Below are 22,685 nucleotides of genomic sequence, written 5' to 3'. Positions count from 1 at the left end.
TCGGTGAGCTCCACGACCGCTGTGCGGCCGGATGTCACCTCCCTGGCAGCCCGGCTCGCGAGACGCCACAGGCCCCAGTGCCGTCGGGGTGTCACCCCTCCACCCTCGGAGCCGCGGAGAGCTCCGGATCTTCACAGGTGGCTCTGGAGGCGCCGCGCCAGAGTAGGGTCAGTCGGCAGGGTCCAGGGAAGGCGCTGGATAAGGCTAAGATATTCATGGCAGCAGAGGGACAGAAAGCACGTCCTACTCCGTCTCCATCTTGGACACGCCCCCCCCATAATAACACTCTTAAAGTTGTTTTGGGGATATTGTCTAGTGCTGGTCTTACTTTGGGTAAAGACAAGTGTTTATTCTCAGTAGATCAAGTGGATTACTTAGGTTACACCATCACCCCTTCAGGCATCAAACCAAAGAGGGATCTGTGTCAGGCAATTCGTTCTGCTCCCCGGCCTCTGGACAAAGACCAGTTACGTTCCTTCATGGGTCTTATAGAATATTATTCGAAATTTGTTAAAAGCTTTTCGGATAAGACCGCGTGTTTGAGGTTTTTACTCAAGCGGGGTGTTAGTTTTGTTTGGGGGTGTTGAACAGGAAAAATGTTTTGATAACATTAAGGAAGAGATATGCAATGCAAATGTTTTGGCCCATTTTGATGTTCTTAATAAGTCTATTGTCACTGTTGACGCTAGCACCACAGGGTTAGGGGCCATGTTGTCACAAGTTAAGGCTGGTTCGGAGGTTACTATTGCTTTCGCCTCAAGGACACTTACTGACTCAGAGAAAAATTATTCGGTGATTGAAAGGGAGGCGATGGCTGCCTCTTGGGCAGTAGAGTATTTTAGGACTTATCTTTGGGGTATGAAGTTCATCATTAGGTCAGATCACAAACCCCTAATTAAGGTTCTTTCTCCTGGGGGTGCTGGCAAGGGCTCTGCCAGGCTCGTGAAGTTTGCTGCTAGACTTCAGGAATTCCAGTTTTCTGTGGAGTACATTCAGGGATAGAAAAATGTACAGGCGGACTGCCTCTCAAGATGGTCTCTGGATTGGCGTACTTTTCATGGCTTGGAGTCCTCTTTGAGTATGGATGACATTGCAGTTGCTTCTGTTGACGATGCTGTTTTTGTAGGTGAGGGAGTCTTTACAGCTGATGATTGGAAAAGAGAAATGGCATCTGATCACACTCTTCAGGAGGTCATTAGACTCATCAAGTTAGGTTCTAGGCGTGAGAGCACGGTTTCATTTTCGGTTAGGCCTTTTGTCAAGATTTTGGACGAACTTTCTATTACTAACATTGATATTTTACTTAAAGGTGAGCAGTGCATACCTCCTTTTGGTCTTAGGAATAAACTTTTGGCATTGGCAAGTGAAGGCCACATGGGACAGACCCTTACTCAACGCTGTGTTAAGAAACATTTTTGGTGGCCAGGCGTTGATGCACATGTTGTGGATTGGGTTGAGCAGTGTGTCATGTGTAAAGAAAGTGAAAAGAGATTGAAGACTGGACCTAAATCCATTCCTGATGCACATGTTCAGGGTCCAGATGTACCTTGGCACACTATCTGTCTTGACTTCATTGGTCCGATGGGCGAACTAAATGAGAAGGACAGGTTCGCTTTGTTGTTGTAGATGTCTTTTCAAAATGGTTGGTTGTCAACTTTACTAATGATATCACTTCGGAGAGCACAATCAGATTCTTGGGAAATCTATTTAAGGACGAAGGCTTGCCTTCAGTATTCATCACCGATAATGGCACCCAACTCATTTCTAGAGAGATGCAATCTTTCTTGAAAGAGTGTGGTATCTCTCATCACCGTACTTCGCTTTACAATCCTCAAGGCAATGCGGTGTGTGAAAGGGCCAATAAAGTGGTGAAAGGAATAATACAGATGGCTTCTACTGGTGAGGGCATTGTTAGGAAAATGGTCAATGAGATGTTGTGGGCCTATCGAACAACACCCCTGCCTCATGGTCAATCTCCTTTTCAACTGATGAGAGGACGTGATCCTGGTTCAAAGTTGGTACCTGCCTGGATGAAACAAGTGGTTACAATGCAAAATGTACAGGGTGGTGTCACTTCATGTCATGCACAACATGTTAATCCTGGTCACTCAGTTGCTTTCTTGGTAGGTGACTTGGTCAAAGTCAAGAGTGGTAGAGTACAAAGGGATCTCTCGAAATTCAAAGGCCCGTTTAAGGTAAAAAAAGTTCTTAAACATTGTGTCATTCTCAACAATGGAGAGTGTTGGAATTTTAGGAGAGTGGCTCTCTATCAAAGATTGAAGCCTGTTGCTGTTGACAATGTTCCTCCTTCCTCTTCTTGTGGAGACGATATCACTGTACCTTGTAACTCCTTACCTTCCTCGACTAGTGGGTACTTATTAGCCTCTCATATTCCTGTGGAGCCTGTACATCGAAATTAAATTTGTAATTCTGGTGGAGGAGATGCTCCTGCTTCTTTGGGCAATGCTCCTTCTCAGAATTATTTGGTGTGTGTGCGTCCTGTTAGGTCTTGCCGACCACCAACTTATCTTCAAGATTTCATTCATTGATTTGTTTTTTTTTCTTTTTATTTGTTTTTTTTCTCTTATGTTTTGTATCCTTTAAAGAAAGGGAGAAGATGTGTAGTACATTGTAAGCTGTTAGTTATATTTCTAGTCTTTATAGAATCTTGCTCTGGTGCATTCTGTATTCTCTATGTGTGACTTATGTTCTGTATTCTACAAGTGGCAGTTGACTGGTTACTGCTGCATCGAAGTGGCCGCTCTTATCTTACTCTGTATCTCAAATAAAGTATTATTGAGATCCTCCTACTCTTGCCACCTGGATTCGTTTACTTCAGGGCACTCCAGCCCCAGCTCTGGCGCGAAACTGGACAAGGGGAAAGGGGTGTAACCTACCACTTCCTGGGTCCCACCCATAGGAGGGACCTAGCAGGTGATCCAGCCCCTTGATTTGGAATAAAGGTAGGAGCTGTGCCAATGCACATCAGATCATCCTGACTGAAACTTTGAAACAAAACTCTGGACCCTTTGACATCCTGCTCAACGTAGAAGACTGAAGAATCTCCCTTGTGGTCAAGGAGTGGCCACCCTGTGCAAGCAGGCACCATCAGCGCATAAAGACTTTCTTTGTCGTTGCTCCTGCTGGAGCTCGAGCGACAGAGACTGACAAGACCCAGACTCTCAGACATCCGACAGCCCGATCCACAGTCCCAGCAAAGCTGAGACCCATGGAGGCGACACGAGACGTGGGACCGGCCATCTTGAAAAGTCAACAAAGTGCTTCCCGTGCAGCTCCTGAGGCACCCTCGACGCTGTACTTTGGGGTTTGAGAAGCTCCAGCCCGAGCAGCCTGTGCACCAAAGATCACCTCTCCACACTCACCGAGTGCTGCGTGGGGCCCTTTTGCACTTTTCCTGTTTGACGCATTGTCTGGTCATTTGCCCGTTGGCTAGTGGCCTCTGAGACAATGAACCTACAATTTTGAACTGCTGGTCTGGTTGCTCCAGACTGGCCCTAGCTCCTCTGAAAAGGAGCCACCGATCTGATCTTCCCGGTCTGATCCAGAAGACATCTTCGAGTCCTGCGTGGGTTGCCTTTGCCAAGGCTTGGTGACTTCGATTCGAGAACCGACACCGCCAACAGCAAGAGCGTTTGTGGGACAGCTCGTGTTCATCAGCTGGTCATCCTCGATCCTTCCTGGTCCACGTGGCAGCGGAGAGAAACTACTCGACAGCACCTGATTGCAACCCGACATTGCCTGGTTCCGTCCTGGTTCCATCCTGGTCACTGGCTAGTGACCCAGAGTCTGTCCCCTCTGCTTTCAGGTACTCTACATCTTCGATCCACCCTTGGATCCAACCGGACTCTTCTCTCCTGGCCGCCTGCAGCATCTTTTCCTCCAGGCTCCATAGAACTTCACGAAGAAACCCGACGCACTTTGGCACCTATGCACCTGCTTCCTGTGGGTGAGGTAACGAGGGTACTCCGGTGCCCGTGTAGTGATTTACATCCCTAGTGTCCTAGTTTCAAGTGGCTAAGTTCTAGTCCAGTCGGAAGTCTCCTAAACCTATCACTTTCTGATTTTTACGCACCATTGACTTGTATGGTAAACGCGGTTGCCTATAGACACTGCACCCGCATCCTGTGGGCCTCCTATGTCCTAACCTCTGTTAGTCCAGTGTAAGCCCATTGATTCCCAAGGCCCTAGGCCTTACCATTGTTCGTGACGTGGTACTTATACCACTTTTTTAATATATGGTTTGAGTGGCCACCTGGCCTATCCATAATTGTGCAGCTTGTTAGCAGTATGTTATATTGAGTTCCTTGTTTAACGCTTGTGCTTCTGAGCTCATAAAGAGTATAGGGGATTATTCTAGAAATAAATACATATATTTTGTAATATATAACTTGTGTGGTGTCCTTTCATTTGGTATTTAAAATGATTGCATATGGTAAAACAGCTGGCTTCACATGCCCTCTTGAATTTAGCCTAAGACTGCTTTTGTCCATGCTACCACTAGGATAGCTGGTCTATAAGGTTGACTTACAATCAATCACCATAAGGGTCTTTTGGACTGGTGCAAGGTGCTCACTAGAATAGTGATCATCATATACCAGGCCAACTTCTCACACTTCTTTTTTAGCTTTTTTACCCTCCTTTGTGCGTGCCCCTGTCGCTGCTCGACCACAGCAGCCCGCCCCTTCCAGTGCCATATTTTAGCGCTTCCCGCCTCCCAGCTGTCCAGCCCTCCCCCTCATACTACTTAATGGTGGCTGCTACACAAGGAAAGGAGTAATTTCACTGACTTTGTCAGTGAACTGCGTCCCTCCCTACGTCCCTCCCTGCGTCCCTCCCTGCGCAGCTACGCCTGGTAGCTGCTGACGCTTGCAGGTCCACTGACCCTTGCTGGTTTATGTTCGGGGGCCTCCTCCACCCGCATATATTTTTCAAAACAAGGTAACCCCACAATTGGAGAACCTGGTGTGTATATATAAGTATGTTTTGCAAACAGTGGTTCAATAGGGCCTGTGGTCCCATATAAGTTCCTTTTTCGTAAAAGTTAAAGCAATTGATTGTATACAATGTGAGGAAAATGTAACAGTTTAAAAGTAAGACAACATCCAAACAGTTTAGTGTATAATGCAATTAATGTATTCATTGTACTATATCAAGAGATTTTTTAAGTCAATAGACTGTTCCTCAAAATCCCCGTGAACAGCCACATCTCCGAACATCTCAGAGAACTCCACTGGTTTCCATTCAACAAAAGAGTCATGTTCAAGCTCCTCACACACTCCTACAAAGCCCTCCACGAGGCCGGACGGGCAAACCTGAACTACCGCCTCTCATTTCTCGTATCCACCAGACACCTCCGCTTCGCCGAACTGGCCCTTACCACAGTTCCTCATGTCCGCAAGAACAGAACAGGAAAAAGGCCGTTCTCCTACCTCGCCGCCAAAACCTGGAAGACACAATCACCATCGCTGACCCAATTCGGGAAGGATCTCCAGACCTGGCTCTTTGACTGATTCTGACCGCCATTCATGACCTATAGCCTCCCCCCAGCACCTTAAGACCCTCACGTGTGAAGTTATGCTTAGCAAACACTGATTGATTGATTGATTTAGTCTGATAAGCGCAAACAACTTTGCGATGTACACAAGTGCAAATTCTACTGAAGATATCATACTGATGGTATTAGATGTGATACCATAATATCAAGATAAAAAATGTGGGCTGGGAATATTGAAGCCAGAATATCAAGTGGTCACAATATAATGACCAGAATGTTGAGACACAAAATATTGAAAGATACTTTTGTATAGATTTTCCATACCTAATTCTATATATACCTGTCTTTATGATATATATATGCCTTCAAGGTATGTAGGTGTGGTGTTAAGCATAGAAAACCCATAGTTTTCTATGTGCAATTACCTCTTCAATATGTTATTGCCTGATATTCTGGTCATGCATGATGCTGTGACCTTTCGACATTTTGGCTTCAATATTCCATAACACAGTCATAACCAAAATATTGTATGATCGAAATACTATTTTCTAAATGTTGTTTACATTGCCCCTTTGGAGTTAATAATAGAAACTACACAATGGAGCAATATTTTTTTTGTTAATTATAATTTAAAACACTATATTTCTGGAAAAAGAATGTAAACATACCGTTATGTTCGTATAGGCGCACTCAATATCTTATGATGCTGTTACTCACTTACCGAATAACCTTCTTCCCTTAAACAACATAGGCTTAAACAGGTCAGTAGACTGTTGGTTAGCTGTGTGCAGGGATAGGAATGATGACACATATGTTATGGTCCTATCTCTATATTCAGTATTACTATGGGGATATTCTAAAACACTATGGGTGTAGTGCGCCAACGCAGGGAGAGAGCGTAAACTTGGCCCATGGCCATTGGGGTGCTTTATGTCCGCACCAGTCTACATTACACTGGGTGAGATTACTATTTATGTAGTTTAGGCACAGGGAGATGAAGTGATGTGCCCAAGATCAAAGTATGTTGAGTTCACGCTGGAGCACGAATCTTGTTCCCCAGTTCCAAAGGCTCTGGCAGTGACTCGACATCTCCTCTTTGTTAAGTGTTTCTTATACTGAGTTTTTTAAAGTGGGTTTTTCTCCGTGTGTACAAAGTTCAATAGTATATAGATCATATGCAGACGAGGGTTTACTCTGTACGTTTATTACGTACTTTTATTAGCGTTCAGTGATGTGTTCTGTCTCTGGGTCCATGAGGGGGTGCTGACACCAGGCCGGAGTCAGTGTACGCTCTCAACACCAACTGCTCATTGCAAAGAGTCCAGTAACAGGACAAGTAGAGGCGAGCGAGCCTCATGGCCTGTAATGCGCATTGCAAAGTCCAGTAATGGGACAAGCAGAGGTGAGCGAGCCTCATGTCTTGTAATGCGCATTGCAAAGTCCAGTAAGGGGACAAGGAGAGGCATGCGAGCCTCATGGCCTGTAATGTGCATTGCAAAGTCCAGTAATGGGACAAGCAGGGGCGAGCGTGCCTCATGGCCTGTAATGCGCATTGCAAAGTCCAGTAATGGGACAAGCAGAGCGGTGCGAGTCTCATGGCCTGTAATGCGCAATGCAAAGTCCAGTAATGGGACAAGCAGAGGCGAGCGAGCCTCATGGCCTGTAATGCGCATTGCAAAGTCTAGTAATAGGACAAGCAGAGGTGAGCGAGCCTCATGGCCTGTAATGCGCATTGCAAAGTCCAGTAATGGGACAAGCAGGGGCGAGCGAGCCTCATGGCCTGTAATGCGCATTGCAAAGTCCAGTAATGGGACAATCAGAGGCGAGCGAGCCTCATGGCCTGTAATGCGCATTGCAAGGAGTCCAGTAATGGGACAAGCAGGGGCGAGCGTGCCTCATGGCCTGTAATGCGCATTGCAAAGTCCAGTAATGGGACACGCAGAGACGAGCGAGTCTCATGGCCTGTAATACACATTGCAAAGTCCAGTAATGGGACAAGCAGAGGCGAGCGAGCCTCATGGCCTGTAATGCGCATTGCAAAGTCCAGTAATGGGACACGCAGAGACGAGCGAGTCTCATGGCCTGTAATACGCATTGCAAAGTCCAGTAATGGGACAAGCAGGGGCGAGCGTGCCTCATGGCCTGTAATGCGCATTGCAAAGTCCAGTAATGGGACACGCAGAGACGAGCGAGTCTCATGGCCTGTAATACGCATTGCAAAGTCCAGTAATGGGACAAGCAGAGGCGAGCGAGCCTCATGGCCTGTAATGCGCATTGCAAAGTCCAGTAATGGGACAAGCAGAGGCGAGCGAGCCTCATGGCCTGTAATGCGCATTACAAAGTCCAGTAATGGGACTAGCAGAGATGAGCGAGCCTCATGGCCTGTAATGCGCATTGCAAAGTCCAGTAATGGGACAAGCAGAGGCGAGCGAGCCTCATGGCCTCTAATGCGCATTGCAAGGAGTGCAGTAATGGGACAAGCAGAGGCGAGCGAGCCTCATGGCCTGTAATGCGCATTGCAAGGAGTCCAGTAATGGGACAAGCAGAGGCGAGCGAGCCTCATGGCCTATAATGTGCATTACAAACAAACCATTGTAAGCAATGCTTGTACTGAAGGAGATTGCAAATCTGCAGTGACTCAAGATTTTCACAGTTAATGAGGGATTGGACAAATCTGAACTAGCATAATGATGGTTATTCCTGACACTTTTTGGGCATACTGGGCACGCTGATCTCCTATGTAGTGCTCGCACTGGCATAATGGTGGTATTTTCTGACACTCTATGCTATGGGCATACTTGGCCAGATGGTCTCCTATGCAGTGCTCGCACTGGCATAATGTGTTCTTTTGTGACACATTGTAAAGAGTCTTTCATGATATTCTTCTCATTTTGTATCATTATTGTTTAAAGCCTCAGCCTATGACATTGATGTCATGTGCATCCACCCATTCATTCACCCTTTATTCATCAGTCATTCATTCATACATATCCATCTACCCACTCACATATCCACACACCACATACACAAACTCACCAATCAATGATGAAGCACTTTCACTTATAAAATAAATAGACCTATTGGCCAGGTCAAAAGGCTAGGCTTTCATAAAACTGTAGCCCACACACTCACACACAGACATGCAGTGATGAAGAGTGTGGCAGATAGCCCAGATCTATTGCTTTCCCAAGACTTGTTATGAAAGGTGCTGTGTCAGACCCTCCTCTTTAAAGTGCTGCGGTTCCTCTGTTGTTCTAAATGTGCCATGTATGCAGTGTGATCATTTGTTATGATGTAGATGTGTATCTCTGCATGTATTAATTACTTTGCGGTGCAGTTTTATGAAAAGTGTGGTGTTGTCTTTCATGTTTGTAAAGTGACGCGTCTGGTTGTGCTGGTAAAGTACGGTTAAGAAAGCAAAAGACACACAATTGATGGACGGACTACAGCACAAATCAAAACATTCACCCCTAGTCAAGAGATCTGGGTGAAACCAGTCTGACCCTGTGCCTCATGGGAAAAGTCCAGCCCGAACTGACAAGCCAGGTCCTCACCGGACCGGAAACAAGCATCCTGGGACCGGTTTGCATGTGGCCAGGTCTAAACTGGGGTGGCATGGTGATCAAAAGAATGATGGATTTAACCCAGATCTCTTGATTGGGGGTGAATGTTTTGATTTGTTCTGCAGTCCCTTCATCAATTGTCTGTCTTTTGGGTAAAGTACGGTTGGACACATTGTACGGGAGTGCGCTGAGTGAGAGTTTGTTTGGTAGTTGCTGTGTATCTCTCTGCTTGTGTTGACCTTGCGGTGCGGTTTTATGAAAAGTGCTGTGTTGCTTTTCATGTTTGTAAAGTGTTGTGGCTGTATCCTCGTTAGCACGTGACGTGCCTGTGTTGGTGAAGTACAGTGGTACACATTGTGCATGGTTGTGCTCTGTCCAGAGGCCCCCTGGCCCTCCGAGCACCTGTCCCGTCGGATGCAGTGAGTGCAGCCTGTCTCCTGCTCATGAGAGGCCTATTGATACAGCACGCGCAGCTGATCCGGGCAGCACCCCTGACTCTGCATTCCAGTTGCAGTCTGCCCCAGCTGCTTCCAGCTGCCTCCCGCGCTCTCCCAAGCTGGCCAGGCCACACACTTAGCCGCTGCCTCTCTGTTGGGGCCATAGTCCGTTCGTTAACTACTGACAAAGGTTTTGTAAGTAAATTAGGTAGGCAGCAAGACACGTCTTCAGGTAATTAAGATATATTTATTAAGTTAGACAGGATAAGACAGCAGAGCAGTAAAACCTCACAGCTGACCAGACCAACTGCCAAGGCTGGAATCTTCACATCACAGATGGAACACTCTTAGGTAGTAAGGGAGACAGGTAAGATAAGAACACTAAGAAAGGACTACAGTCACCAAGTAGTCATATTGAAGTAAGTATAAATATACAACGTCTCGGGTTACACAACCCTTGACAAGTACAAGGCCATCTGCACTAACTGCACAGACTGAGGTGGGAGATAAAGGCAAATTACATCAAATGTCCTTGTGCTGTTGGGTACAAAGGAGGCTCGGTGCCTGGCTGGCATAATGGAGTTGGTTCAGATATGTTGAAGTATTGCTCATATTTAAGCGCTATATAAGGGTAGAAAATGTTGCTAGTTTACAGAAGGCTGTGTATTTACAACGTTAGGCTTAGAGGATCAACATACTATTTAACGCTGGGGCTCAAATCCAAAAGCATTTTATGAAAAGATACTACAATCATGTTAAACATGGTACAATCAGCATACGTGGCCTGTAAGATAAATGCTACCAATGGGTTACCACGCTTATTGTGCCTTCCACCACAGTAGCACTGTAACTGCACCCAGTGATTATAGAGTGTACACACTGCTGAAGGGAGGGCAGGGGCAGAGTGTGCACACGTATACAAGGCGTGCAGGGGCAAAGTGTACACACGTATACAAGGCGTGCAGGGGCAAAGTGTGCACACGTATACAAGGCGTGCAGGGGCAAAGTGTACACACGTATAGAAGGCGTGCAGGGGCACAGTGTACACACGTATACAAGGCGTGCAGGGGCAAAGTGTACACACGTATACAAGGCGTGCAGGGGCAGAGTGTACACACGTATACAAGGCGTGCAGGGGCAAAGTGTACACACGTATACAAGGCGTGCAGGGGCAAAGTGTACACACGTATACAAGGCGTGCAGGGGCAAAGTGTAAACACGTATAAAAGGCGTGCAGGGGCAGAGTGTACAAACGTATAGAAGGCGTGCAGGGGCACAGTGTACACACGTATACAAGGCGTGCAGGGGCAAAGTGTGCACACGTATACAAGGCGTGCAGGGGCAGAGTGTACACGCGTATACAAGGCGTGCAGTGGCAAAGTGTGCACACGTATACAAGGCATGCAGGGGCAGAGTGTACACATGTATACAAGGCGCGCAGGGGCAGAGTGTACACACGTATACAAGGAGCGCAGGGGCAGAGTGTGCACACGTATACAAGGCGTGCAGGGGCAGAGTGTGCACACGTATACAAGGCGTGCAGGGGCAGAATGTGCACACGTATACAAGGCGTGCAGGGGCAGAGTGTACACACGTATACAAGGCGTGCAGGGGCAGAGTGTACACACGTATACAAGGCGCGCAGGGGCAGAGTGTACACATGTATACAAGGCGTGCAGGGGCAGAGTGTACACACGTATACAAGGCATGCAGGGGCAAAGTGTACACACGTATACATGGCGTGCAGGAGCAGAGTGTACACACGTATACAAGGCGTGCAGGGGCAAAGTGTACACACGTATACAAGGCGTGCAGGGGCAGAGTGTACACACGTATACAAGGCGCGCAGGGGCAGAGTGTACACACATATACAAGGCGTGCAGTGGCAAAGTGTGCACACGTATACAAGGCGTGCAGGGGCAGGGTGCTGCTGCTTTCCTCCCTCCTTCCCCACAGTAGGAGGGCAGCAGTCTCCAGACAGCCTAACGTGCACTCACAATGACACCAGGGAAAGTGCTTCGATGATCATGGGCAGCATATCATCTAAACTGCGCTATGGGGGAAATAGTAATAAGTATAGCGTGGAGAAGTGTGGCTCAATGATTAGAGCGGCAGACCCTGATGCAGAGCTCTAGCCCAGGAGCAGGGTTCAATTCCCCGCCTCGGCAGGTCTTGGGCTCAAAATTCCACAGGCCTGATAATTCTCGCCTCGGTGCCTATTCCAATCATGGAGTCCCACTCTGCAACTCTGGGCAATAGCTTGCTTAATCTCCACAACGGCCCCCACAACGCTAAGGATGCCTGGCCTCCACCTTGGGGGTGCCCAGGAGTGGACATCTCACAGGGAAAGCCAGGATGGGTTCCACAGCGGTATTCGTACAAGCGCCTTGAGACCCTTGCGGGTGAGTAGTGCGCTATACAAGTATCAATTTACAATTTTTAGGTCTCGCCTTTTCCATTCCGAAGGAATGGGAAATGGCGAGAATTCAAGTGCTCAAAATACTCGTGAAACCACAGGTTTTTTCGTGTGGTTTTCTTCGAGTTCACGTGGCCACAGGCACGCGCTTCTGAGCCATAAACTTTCACGGCCATCTGTTCCCCAGCTCTAGCACCTCCCCTCTCACTCCCCGCGCACAGCCTTACTTGGATTTTTCCTCCCCCTCCCCAGCCAGCTTCCCCCAGGCCGTGTTCCCTCCCCTGCTACCTATTCACAACTTGTTTTTCTTCTTATTTCAGCACTGCATGGGAGACCATTTGTTTTCTTGCTCCCTCGTTTGTATACCGCTTTCCACTCACAACCACCAGTATTGTATTTGATCTTTTTATTAACCATGCTTTCTTTGCATTTGTAGAAATCTCTATTTATAACCTTTAAAAAAAACTCCAATAATTATAGGGAGCCTTCTAGAAGCACATCACTGCTGATTTCACTGCGTGAGCCTGTGATCTTGTGCATGCTGTAGAATGCCAGTGTTCTCTTTTTTTCATTATTAATTTCTGTATGGGGTGTTTTCCAAACAGCAGAGTAAATCATGGAAGAGCCCTGCTTATCTGGTGATTTCTCTCCTTTACTCCTTTGTGAGGTCTTTGAGGCCTTGCATCGTCTTCAAGGCGCTGTGTAAATTCACACTGCAGCTTCAAGAGGGTAGTGCTGTGCTATTACTAAACTCGTTATTTCGTTGTCCACTTTTGAGTAATGTATAACATTTACACAATAGTACACTGCACCGCGTTTCTTTGTCGTACACTATTTTTTTAGTATATCCTGCATTTTCCCTATGTACAGGGGTTCCCAACAGGATGATTTTTAAACTTAACAAGTAACTGACCGTGCGAACCTGCTGTACTCACTTGTAAGGAGAGTGGTGAAATTGCCCTGGTGCCTTAGACACATCTTGAAATCGAAGGAATGGCTGTGGAGAGCTGCAGGGGTTTGTGCAACAGGAAAGGGTCTTAAGGCTTAAAGCCCAATTGTGACTTGATTTCAGGGTGGCTTTGTTTTTTTAAAAAAAAGGTAAAGTCATGGTGTAGCACCATTAATATTGCCAGGCTATCGGTCGGGGGTTGTGTACCATGATCAGTGCTGCAGCTACCCTGCACGCGTGTCCGTGTTCTGTCTCCGGCCGCATCTGTTTCACAGCTGGAATTTGGCAGGGCCGGGTGACTGTAACTGTAGAACGGTTCGATTACTTTTTTCTCTAATTTGAAGAGTAGTCCACCCTTTGAGCCTTTTTTTCTTTTGTAGCTTTTGAAACTATCTTAATGTGTAGCTGAATGAATAGAAAATATGACAGGTTAGTAGCCGTGCGAGTGCCTCGTTGGTGATGTTTGACACAAGGCGCTTAATAAATGGAAAGCAACCGTTTTTTCTTTATGAGCAAAGACCGTAAAGTGCCATAGATTAAAAAATAAATAATTCAAATTACTGAGACTTCAAAGTCATATTCATGTTCACCAAACATATTTGCAATTCTCAAACCCTCCCCCTCCCGCCCCGCGGCTATCCAAGACACCCCACGTGTGAAACTTCTAGCCCACCTTCCAGCCCCACCCCCACGCCCTCGCCATCCCTTCCAAGGAAGGCAGGAACAAATGGCAGGGTTTAGAAAGAGAAGTATATGGCTTTACTGCCCTAGAAGGCACCTCTGGTCAAAGGTTCACCAGAGGCCAATGACAGCGAGGGGGCTCGGGGTGGAGAGGTTAGGGGGGTGCTGGGGAGTTCTGCCCGGGGTTACATCTTCTGTAGATTCACGCAAAAAAAACAAAACATGAACTCCGTACAGGCACTGGCAGAACTAAAACCCGACCCAAGACCAACGCTGCAGGTTTTTTTTGTGCCTGTCAGCGAAATGGCACTGTCTGATTTAAAGGGAGACCTGTTTTGGCTAAAATGCTTGTGTCTTTACACTTCTTTATGTCCTCCTTCGTCCATATCACACGGTGATAAATGACGTCAAGGAATAAGTAGAGCACTCGGCGCTACTGATATTAAAATTGTCCCTCCTAGAAGCTTCCACTTTGGGCATCTGGGAGCAGTACCGAATTTGCAATCCAGTTCAGCCTGCAAGCTGCTTAAACTTATTTGTTATTTCCCAGTGGAGTATTTAAGATACTATTTTCTTTTGTAGGCGTGACCCCTGAGCCCTGATCTACACACATGCCTGCCTCATGTGGACTCAGCCATTCAGATTTTTGAGGTTCATTTTCACATGAATGTCCCCCTTTGAAATGCATGGGGCTCCGGTGGCGAGCCCACCTCTGCAGCTCTTTGTCCCCTTAATGAAGGGGCCCTGGTTATCATGCGCAGCGCTTTGAATCTTTAAGGCGCTTTGCCATGTGAATTGGTCGCATGCAGTTCAACTTGCATCAGGAAAAGAGGCTCTGGGGGCAAACAAAACATTCTTAAGCCCCATTGGTTACACCTAGGGACACAAAGGGACGCTGTGCTGGGAGGCTTTAGAGCCCCTCGCTGCTGCTCCATTTTACCCTCACTTCACTTCTGCTCCTGCAAGAAGCAAAATGGACGGAGGGAGGGCGTCGGGGGCAGGGGCTGCCCACAGCACGAGCACTAATTACCCAATAGCTGTGAATGGTCTTGTGACATCACACCCCCAGTCTCTCCTGGTTGTGCAGAGAGCAGCAATCTGAGTTTAAAGGTTTTAATGTACCTTTATAAGCATTGTGGAAAAAAACAGCTTGAAGAGTACTTTCTGGTAAAAATCCAGGGCTTGAAGGAATCACAAATGACCCGGGGCTTCTTGGCAGCCACGTTTATCCAATGACTTTACTAACACAACTCTACGTGTTGGAAGCATATCCAGGTCCTTTGAAGTTCATGTCAGTGCTCATCACACAGCAGGAGCAGAGGCTGGGATCAGTCCTTGGGACTGCCTGCTGCTGGGCAACGAGAAGGCACTCAAATATCAATAAAAACTATTAGATGGCAATCAGCAGTTGAACTAAGCCAGAACACAATTTGCAGTTTTTAGAGGTTTCTCACTTCAGAAGGTTTGCTGGTTTGTGGCCAACTAATTATGTCATTTGTATAGCTTATTTTTGGGCCATTTATTAAAGTCGTTTTCCCATCACTAAAACTTTCACATAGTCCTTTTGGCTAGCCTCCACACAACCACACACCCAACCACACACACAACCACACACCCAACCACACACACAACCACACCACACACACAATCTCACACACAACCACACACAACCACACACAACCACACAACTACACACAAGCAACCCCACACACACAACCCCACACACAACCCCAAACACCCACACACACCCCCAAACACCCACACACACACAACCCCACACACAACCCCACCACCATACACGCATACAACCACTCGCACATACAACCACTCGCACATACAACCACTCACACATGCAATCACTCACACATACAACCACTCACACATACAACCACTCACACATACAACCACTCACACATAAAACCACCCACACATACAACCACCCACACATACAACCACTCACACATACAACCACTCACACATACAACCACTCAAACAACTACACACACAACCACACACAACCGCACACACACAAACACACACATCTGTCGCCCTCACTCTATCTATTCCCCTCACTCTATCTATCTATTGCCCTCACTCTATCTCTCTATCGCCCTCACTCTCTATCAATCTATCTATCTATCGCCCTCACTCTATCTATCGCCCTCACTCTATCGCCCCCACTCTATCTATCGCCCTCACTCTATCTATCGCCCTCACTGTCTATCTATCTATCGCCCTCACTCTGTATATCTATCTATTGCCATCACTCTGTCTATCTATCTATCGCCCTCTATCTATCTATCGCTTCACCACAGCATCACTCAGGGGCACCACAGCATCACTCAGCACCACCACAGCATCACTCAGCACTACCACAGCATCACTCAGCACTACCACAGCATCACTGGTTCAAATATGTTCTCTCAATGTTTTAAGCTTTATTGCAAATGTCACCAAAAAAATGTTAATATTTCACTTCTGTTCTTGGATTTTAGTCACTGAACATAATCTTCACAACAGTTATTTACAAAAGTTTAAGCTATTGCCATTAAAAATTACAATCACTTTTATTTAAGTATTAATTATTTAAAAAAAATAAAAGCCAATGTTAATTGTAATATCAATACATCTAAGTAAAGGCAATACAAAACATGTGACATTACAAATACTAAAAGTGTCACATATGCTAAAGTTAAAAGTATTGGCATTGTAAATCACAAAACATAAATATAAAATGTCATTTACAAAACCAATAGCTCCAACTTTCCTACTGCGAGACCTATTGGCAACGCCAGTGCTTGTTTATTTTCTGTGGCTTCTTAGTGTTAGAAAACCTGCGCGCTAGCCTAGGCCCTCTGTCCCCAAATTTGAAGACAGGTGAGAATGATGTGGAGCTGTGATGCTCGGTTGTTGCACCCCCTCTGCAGCAAATGCAAAACCTACAGAGATGTCCGGTTTTCCTAAAGTGATATAGGAATGAGACTCAGACTTACCGCTCTGCTGGAGCCCGGGCCCGGGGCTGTTTGGAGAGACGCAGGAGGGGGGCGATTAGCGAGGACAAACTTTGGCCGAAAGAGAAGGGAAGTTAAGATGGAGAAACAAAAGGGCAAGCAGGAGGTGATGAGCGGCGAGAGAGGGGGCGAGCAAAGGGGAAAGAAATTTGAAAGAAAGCGAATACGGTAGAAAATGGAAAGACAAGTGGAAAACAATGAAGAGGAATCAATAAAGGGGTAACTGGGAGATGTAGAAGGGATGATCGGGAAAACAGACAGAGGGTTGAAATAAGTAAAAGACTGAAAGTCAAAGCGAGAATAACAAGCATTGGAAATGCAATAGGTCTCGCATTAGGAAAGTTTGAGCTATTGGTATTGTAAATGACACTTTTTTTTATTTATGTGTTGGTTTTGAAAGTAGCAAAATTAATAGCTTTGTCAGTTACAATGTCAATAGTTTTAACTTTTGCAAATGTGACACCTATAGCATTTGTAATGCAATGTGTGTTGTATTTACGTGACTTAGATGTCTTGATATTACAAATAACAATGGCTTTTAATTTTGTAAATAATTAATACTTAAATAAAAGTTATTGTAATTTATAATGGCAATAGCGTAAACGTTTGTAAATAACTTTTGTGAAGATTATGTTCAGTGTATTTTATTGTGACAAAAATCCAAGAACATTGCATTTGCACCTACACACACACAGAGCCACACACATATAGATGTGGTGGTGGTGGATCTGGGGGATATGGTGGTGGTGGATGTGGTGGTGGTGGTAATGGTGGATGTGGTGGTGATGGTGGTGGATGTGGTGGTGGATGTGGTGGTGGTGGTGGATGTGGTGGATGTGGTGAAAGTGGTGGTGGATGTGGTGATGGGTGTGGTGGATGTGGTGGTGGTGGATGCGGTGGTGGATGCGGTGGTGGATGCGGTGGCGGATGCGGTGGCGGATGAGGTGGTGGATGTGCTGGTGGATGTGGTGGTGGTGGATGCGGTGGTGGATGTGGTGGTGGTGGTGGATGTGGTGGTGGTGGTGGATGTGGTGGTGGATGTGGTGGATGCGGTGGAAGTGGTGGTGGATGTGGTGGTGGATGTGGTGGTGGTGATGGATGTGATGGTGGATGTGATGGTGGATGTGGTGGTGATGGTGGATGCGGTGGTGGTGGAAGTGATGGTGGTGGGTGTGGTGGATGTAGTGGTGGTGGATGAGGTGGTGGATGAGGTGGTGGTGGATGTGGTGGTGGATGTGGTGGTGGATGTGGTGGTGGATGTGGTGGTGGATGTGGTGGATGTGGTGGATGTGGTGGATGTGGTGGATGTGGTGGATGTGGTGGTGGATGTGGTGGTGGATGTGGTGGTGGATGTGATGGTGGATGCGGTGGATGTGGTGGTGGTGGTGGATGTGATGGTGGATGTGATGGTGGATGTGGTGGTGGATGCGGTGGTGGTGGATGTGGTGGTAGATGCGGTGGTGGTGGATGTGGTGGTGGATGTGGTGGTAGATGCGGTGGTGGATGCGGTGGTGGTGGTTGTAGTGGATGTGGTGGTGGATGTAGTGGTGGTGGGTGTGGTGGTGGTGGTGCATGCGGTGGTGGTAGATGTGGTGGTGATGGATGTGGTGGATGTGGTGGTGGATGTGGTGGATGTGGTGGTGGATGTGGCGGTGGATGTCATGGTGGATGTGGAGGTGATGGTGGATGTGATGGTGGATGTGGTGGTGATGGTGGATGTGGTGGTGATGTGGTGGATGTGGTGGTGGTGGATGTGGTGGTTGTGGATGTGGTGAAAGTGGTGGTGGATGTGGTGGTGGTGGGTGTGGTGGATGTGGTGGTGGTGGATGCGGTGGTGGATGAGGTGGTGGATGAGGTGGTGGATGAGGTGGTGGATGAGGTGGTGAATGTGGTGGTGGTGGTGGATGTGGTGGTGGTGGATGTGGTGGTGGTGGATGCAGTGGAAGTGGTGGATGTGGTGGTGGATGTGGTGGTGGATGTGGTTGTGGATGTGGTGGTGGATGTGGTTGTGGATGTGGTGGTGGATGTGGTGGTGGATGCAGTGGTGGTGGTGGATGCGGTGGTGGATGTGGCGGTGGTGGATGTGGTGGTGGTGGATGTGGCTGTGGTGGTGGTGGATGTGGTGGTGGTGGATGTGGTGGTGGTGGATGTGGTGGTGGATTAATTAATTAATTGTGTGCTTATATAGCGCTAGAATCACTCCCGAAGGGGTACCTCCGCGCTTCGACCGCTGCGAAACCCTTCCTGGCTTCCCTGAGAGATGGTCCCTTAATGGGTATCCCCAGGGTGAGACCAGGCATCCCCGGCGGTCTGGTGGGGCCGTTAGTGAAGATGAGGCAAGCTAGTGCCCAGAGTTGCCGAGTGTGATCGCTGATCAGAGTGGGCACCGAGGCGAGAGAATTATCGAGTCCGCTGACCCTGGTCCAGAAACCTGCCGCGCCGGGAATCGAACCCTGGTCCCGGGCCGTCCTCTGCTCTCGGGTCTGCCGCCTCTAACCAGTGAGCCACACTACTTCACATGCGGTGGTGGATGTGGCGGTGGATGTCATGGCGGATGTGGGTGTGATGGTGGATGCAGTGGTGGTGGATGGGGTGGTGGCTGTAGTGGATGTGGTGGTGGTGGTGGATGCGGTGGTGGATGTGGTGGTGAATGTGGTGGTGGATGTGGTGGTGGTGGATGTGGTGGTGGTGGATGCGGTGGTGGTGGATGCGGTGGTGGTGGATGCGGTGGAAGTGGTGGATGTGGTGGTGGATGTGGTGGTGGATGTGGTGGTGGATGCGGTGGTGGATGTGGTGGTGGATGCGGTGGATGTGGTGGTGGTGGTGGATGTGGTGGTGGTGATGGATGTGATGGTGGATGTGATGGTGGATGTGGTGGTGATGGTGGATGTGATGGTGGATGTGGTGGTGGATGTGGTGGTGGATGTGGTGGTGGATGCGGTGGTGATGGTGGATGTGGTGGTGGATGTGGTGGTGGATGCGGTGGATGTGGTGGTGGATGTGGTGGTGGTGGATGCGGTGGATGTGGTGGTGGATGTGGTGTTGGTGGTGGATGTGATGGTGGATGTGATGGTGGATGTGGTGGTGATGGTGGATGTGGTGGTGGATGTGGTGGTGGATGTGATGGTGGATGTGATGGTGGATGTGGTGGTGATGGTGGATGTGGTGGTGGATGCGGTGGATGTGGTGGTGGTGGTGGATGTGGTGGTGGTGGTGGATGTGATGGTGGATGTGATGGTGGATGTGGTGGTGATGGTGGATGAGGTGGTGCATGTGGTGGTGGATGTGGTGGTGGATGCGGTGGTGGATGCGGTGGTGGATGCGGTGGTGGATGTGGTGGTGGATGCAGTGGGGGATGCGGTGGTTGTGGATGCGGTGGAGGTGGTTGTAGTGGATGTGGTGGTGGATGTAGTGGTGGTGGTGGTGGTGCATGCGGTGGTGGTAGATGCGGTGGTGGTGGATGTGGTGGATGTGGTGGTGGATGTGGTGGTGGATGTGGCGGTGGATGTCATGGTGGATGTGGAGGTGATGGTGGATGTGATGGTGGATGTGGTGGTGGTGGGGGGGTGGATGTGATGGTGGATGTGGTGGTGATGGTGGATGTGGTGGTGATGTGGTGGATGTGGTGAAAGTGGTGGTGGATGTGGTGGTGGAAGTGATGGTGGTGGGTGTGGTGGATGTGGTGGTGGTGGATGCGGTGGTGGATGGGGTGGTGGATGAGGTGGTGGATGAGGTGGTGGATGTGGTGGTGGATGTGGTGGTGGATGTGGTGGTGGATGTGGTGGTGGTGGATGCGGTGGTGGATGCGGTGGTGGTGGTGGTGGATGTGGTGGTGGTGGATGCGGTGGAAGTGGTGGATGTGGTTGTGGATGTGGTGGTGGATGTGGTGGTGGATGTGGCAGTGGTGGATGTGGTGGTGGTGGATGTGGTGGTGGTGGATGTGGTGGTGGATGCGGTGGTGGATGTGGCGGTGGATGTCATGGTGGATGTGGGTGTGATGGTGGATGTGGTGGTGGTGGATGCGGTGGTGGATGTGGTGGTGGTGGAGGTGGATGTGGTGGTGGATGTGGTGGTGGATGTGGTGGTGGATGTGATGGTGGATGCGGTGGATGCAGTGGTGGTGGATGGGGTGGTGGTTGTAGTGGATGTGGTGGTGGATGTGGTGGTGATGGTGGATGTGGTGGTGGATGCGGTGGATGTGGTGGTGGTGGATGCGGTGGATGTGTTGGATGCAGTGGTGGTGGTGGTGGATGCGGTGGTGGTGGATGGGGTGGTGGTTGTAGTGGATGTGGTGGTGGGTGTGGTGGTGGTGGTGGATGCGGTGGTGGTGGATGTGGTGGTGGTGGATGAGGTGGTGGATGAGGTGGTGGATGAGGTGGTGGATGTGGTGGTGGATGTGGTGGTGGTGGATGCGGTGGTGGTGGATGCGGTGGTGGTGGATGCGGTGGAAGTGGTGGATGTGGTGGTGGATGTGGTGGTGGATGTGGTGGTGGATGCGGTGGATGTGGTGGTGGATGTGGTGGTGGTGGATGTGGTGGTGGATGTGGCGGTGGTGGATGTGGCGGTGGTGGATGTGGCGGTGGTGGATGTGGCGGTGGTGGATGTGGTGGTGGTGGATGCGGTGGTGGATGCGGTGGTGGATGTGGCGGTGGATGTCATGGTGGATGTGGATGCGATAGTGGATGTGGTGGTGGTGGATGCGGTGGTGAAGTGGTGGTGGATGTGGTGATTGAAAAATTCTTTTTAAACCAATATAGTTGAGAAACATGTACAGTAAAAGGATTTTCCCATTAAAACAATATATATACATATGTTCTTGAGTTAAGAACCTTCAAAAATCTTTATGGGTAGAGTTAAAGTTTCCTGCTGAACTCACTCGTTTGGTGGTTTATGTGGTTGACATAAAACATTTTGCAGGGCTGCTTTTCGCTCCCTGTTCAGGTCTGACAACCTGTCACACTTTCTACACTCACCTTGACTCAGATTTAAATCAGATTTATAAAAACTATTTGCACATTTTCACTACCACTCCAATAAGCATTATTTTACAATTTAAGCATGCAATACACGAAAATAGACTACAGAAAAACTAAAGATTGATTGAGAAGTTGTATTAAGCGAATTACCCAGAAGGGTGTTCTGGCACGAAGAGAAAACAAAAATGGAGAAGAGAGAACAGAAATCATAGTTTGCTGCCCTATGGAAACAGATGGGCTTTCAGGTTGTATCAGAACACTGATAAACTACTTTCCTCGTGAAGAACAGAAGGGAGTTCATTCCATAATTTGGGGGTCCAAGAAGAATTAGTCACAACCTCTTACTCTAGTCCTGAGAATTTCAAGGAATAGATGAAAATTCTCAGCAGGTAAGCGTAATAATGCACACGGAAGAGTAGATCTGAAGTTTGTCTGGAATGTAATTCGGTCTAGTGCCATAGAAAGCTCGATGAGAGAATCAGAGGCCTTTAAATACAAACAGCAGCTAAAGCGGAAGCCAATGTAAGCAAGAAAAGACGTGCAGATGCTGGAGAATAACGAGGAAGTTTAAGCAGAAAGGCTGTTGTGCTCTGCGCAATTTGAAACTGTTTTACAACATAAGGAAGAGCACCCAAGTAAAGAGTTGCCATAGTCCAGGCCACGTGATAAACTAAGTGCGTTGACCACTGTTTTCTGACAGCTGAGAGGAAGGAGATGAGGGTTTTCGGAGGACCAAGCTAAGATTTATGGAGGTAAATCTTTCGCTTCGTCAGTGTTGAGGGAGGGAGGCGAGGGAGGGAGGAGAAATACGAGACGGCCTGCCGGCCGTGAGACGTGTGAAGCAGGGGGCGGGGGAAGGGGGATAGCTTTGAAGTGAAGCTAAGCTTCACTTCAAAGGTGTGGGAGGAGTGCGGCTGAGGGAACAGACGGCGATTTGGTGATGTGCACGCGCATTTTAGGTCAATGCGCTTGCGCATTGACCTAAAAGCCACGGGCACAGCATCAAATCGCCCAGTTAGGTAATGTCTGTTTAAGACGCTATATATCGAGCTCCCTCTCAATGCCCATGCGCATTGAGATAGGTCGCTCGACCTAAAAACATGTAGAGAAGGGAGAGAGGGAAATCAAAGAGAAGCG

The sequence above is a fragment of the Lissotriton vulgaris genome, chromosome 1_2 (genome assembly GCF_964263255.1).
Source record: "Lissotriton vulgaris chromosome 1_2, aLisVul1.2, whole genome shotgun sequence".
NCBI lineage: Eukaryota > Metazoa > Chordata > Amphibia > Caudata > Salamandridae > Lissotriton > Lissotriton vulgaris.
The sequence above is the reverse complement of the archived record's forward strand: the minus strand, read 5'-3'. Positions refer to the sequence as shown.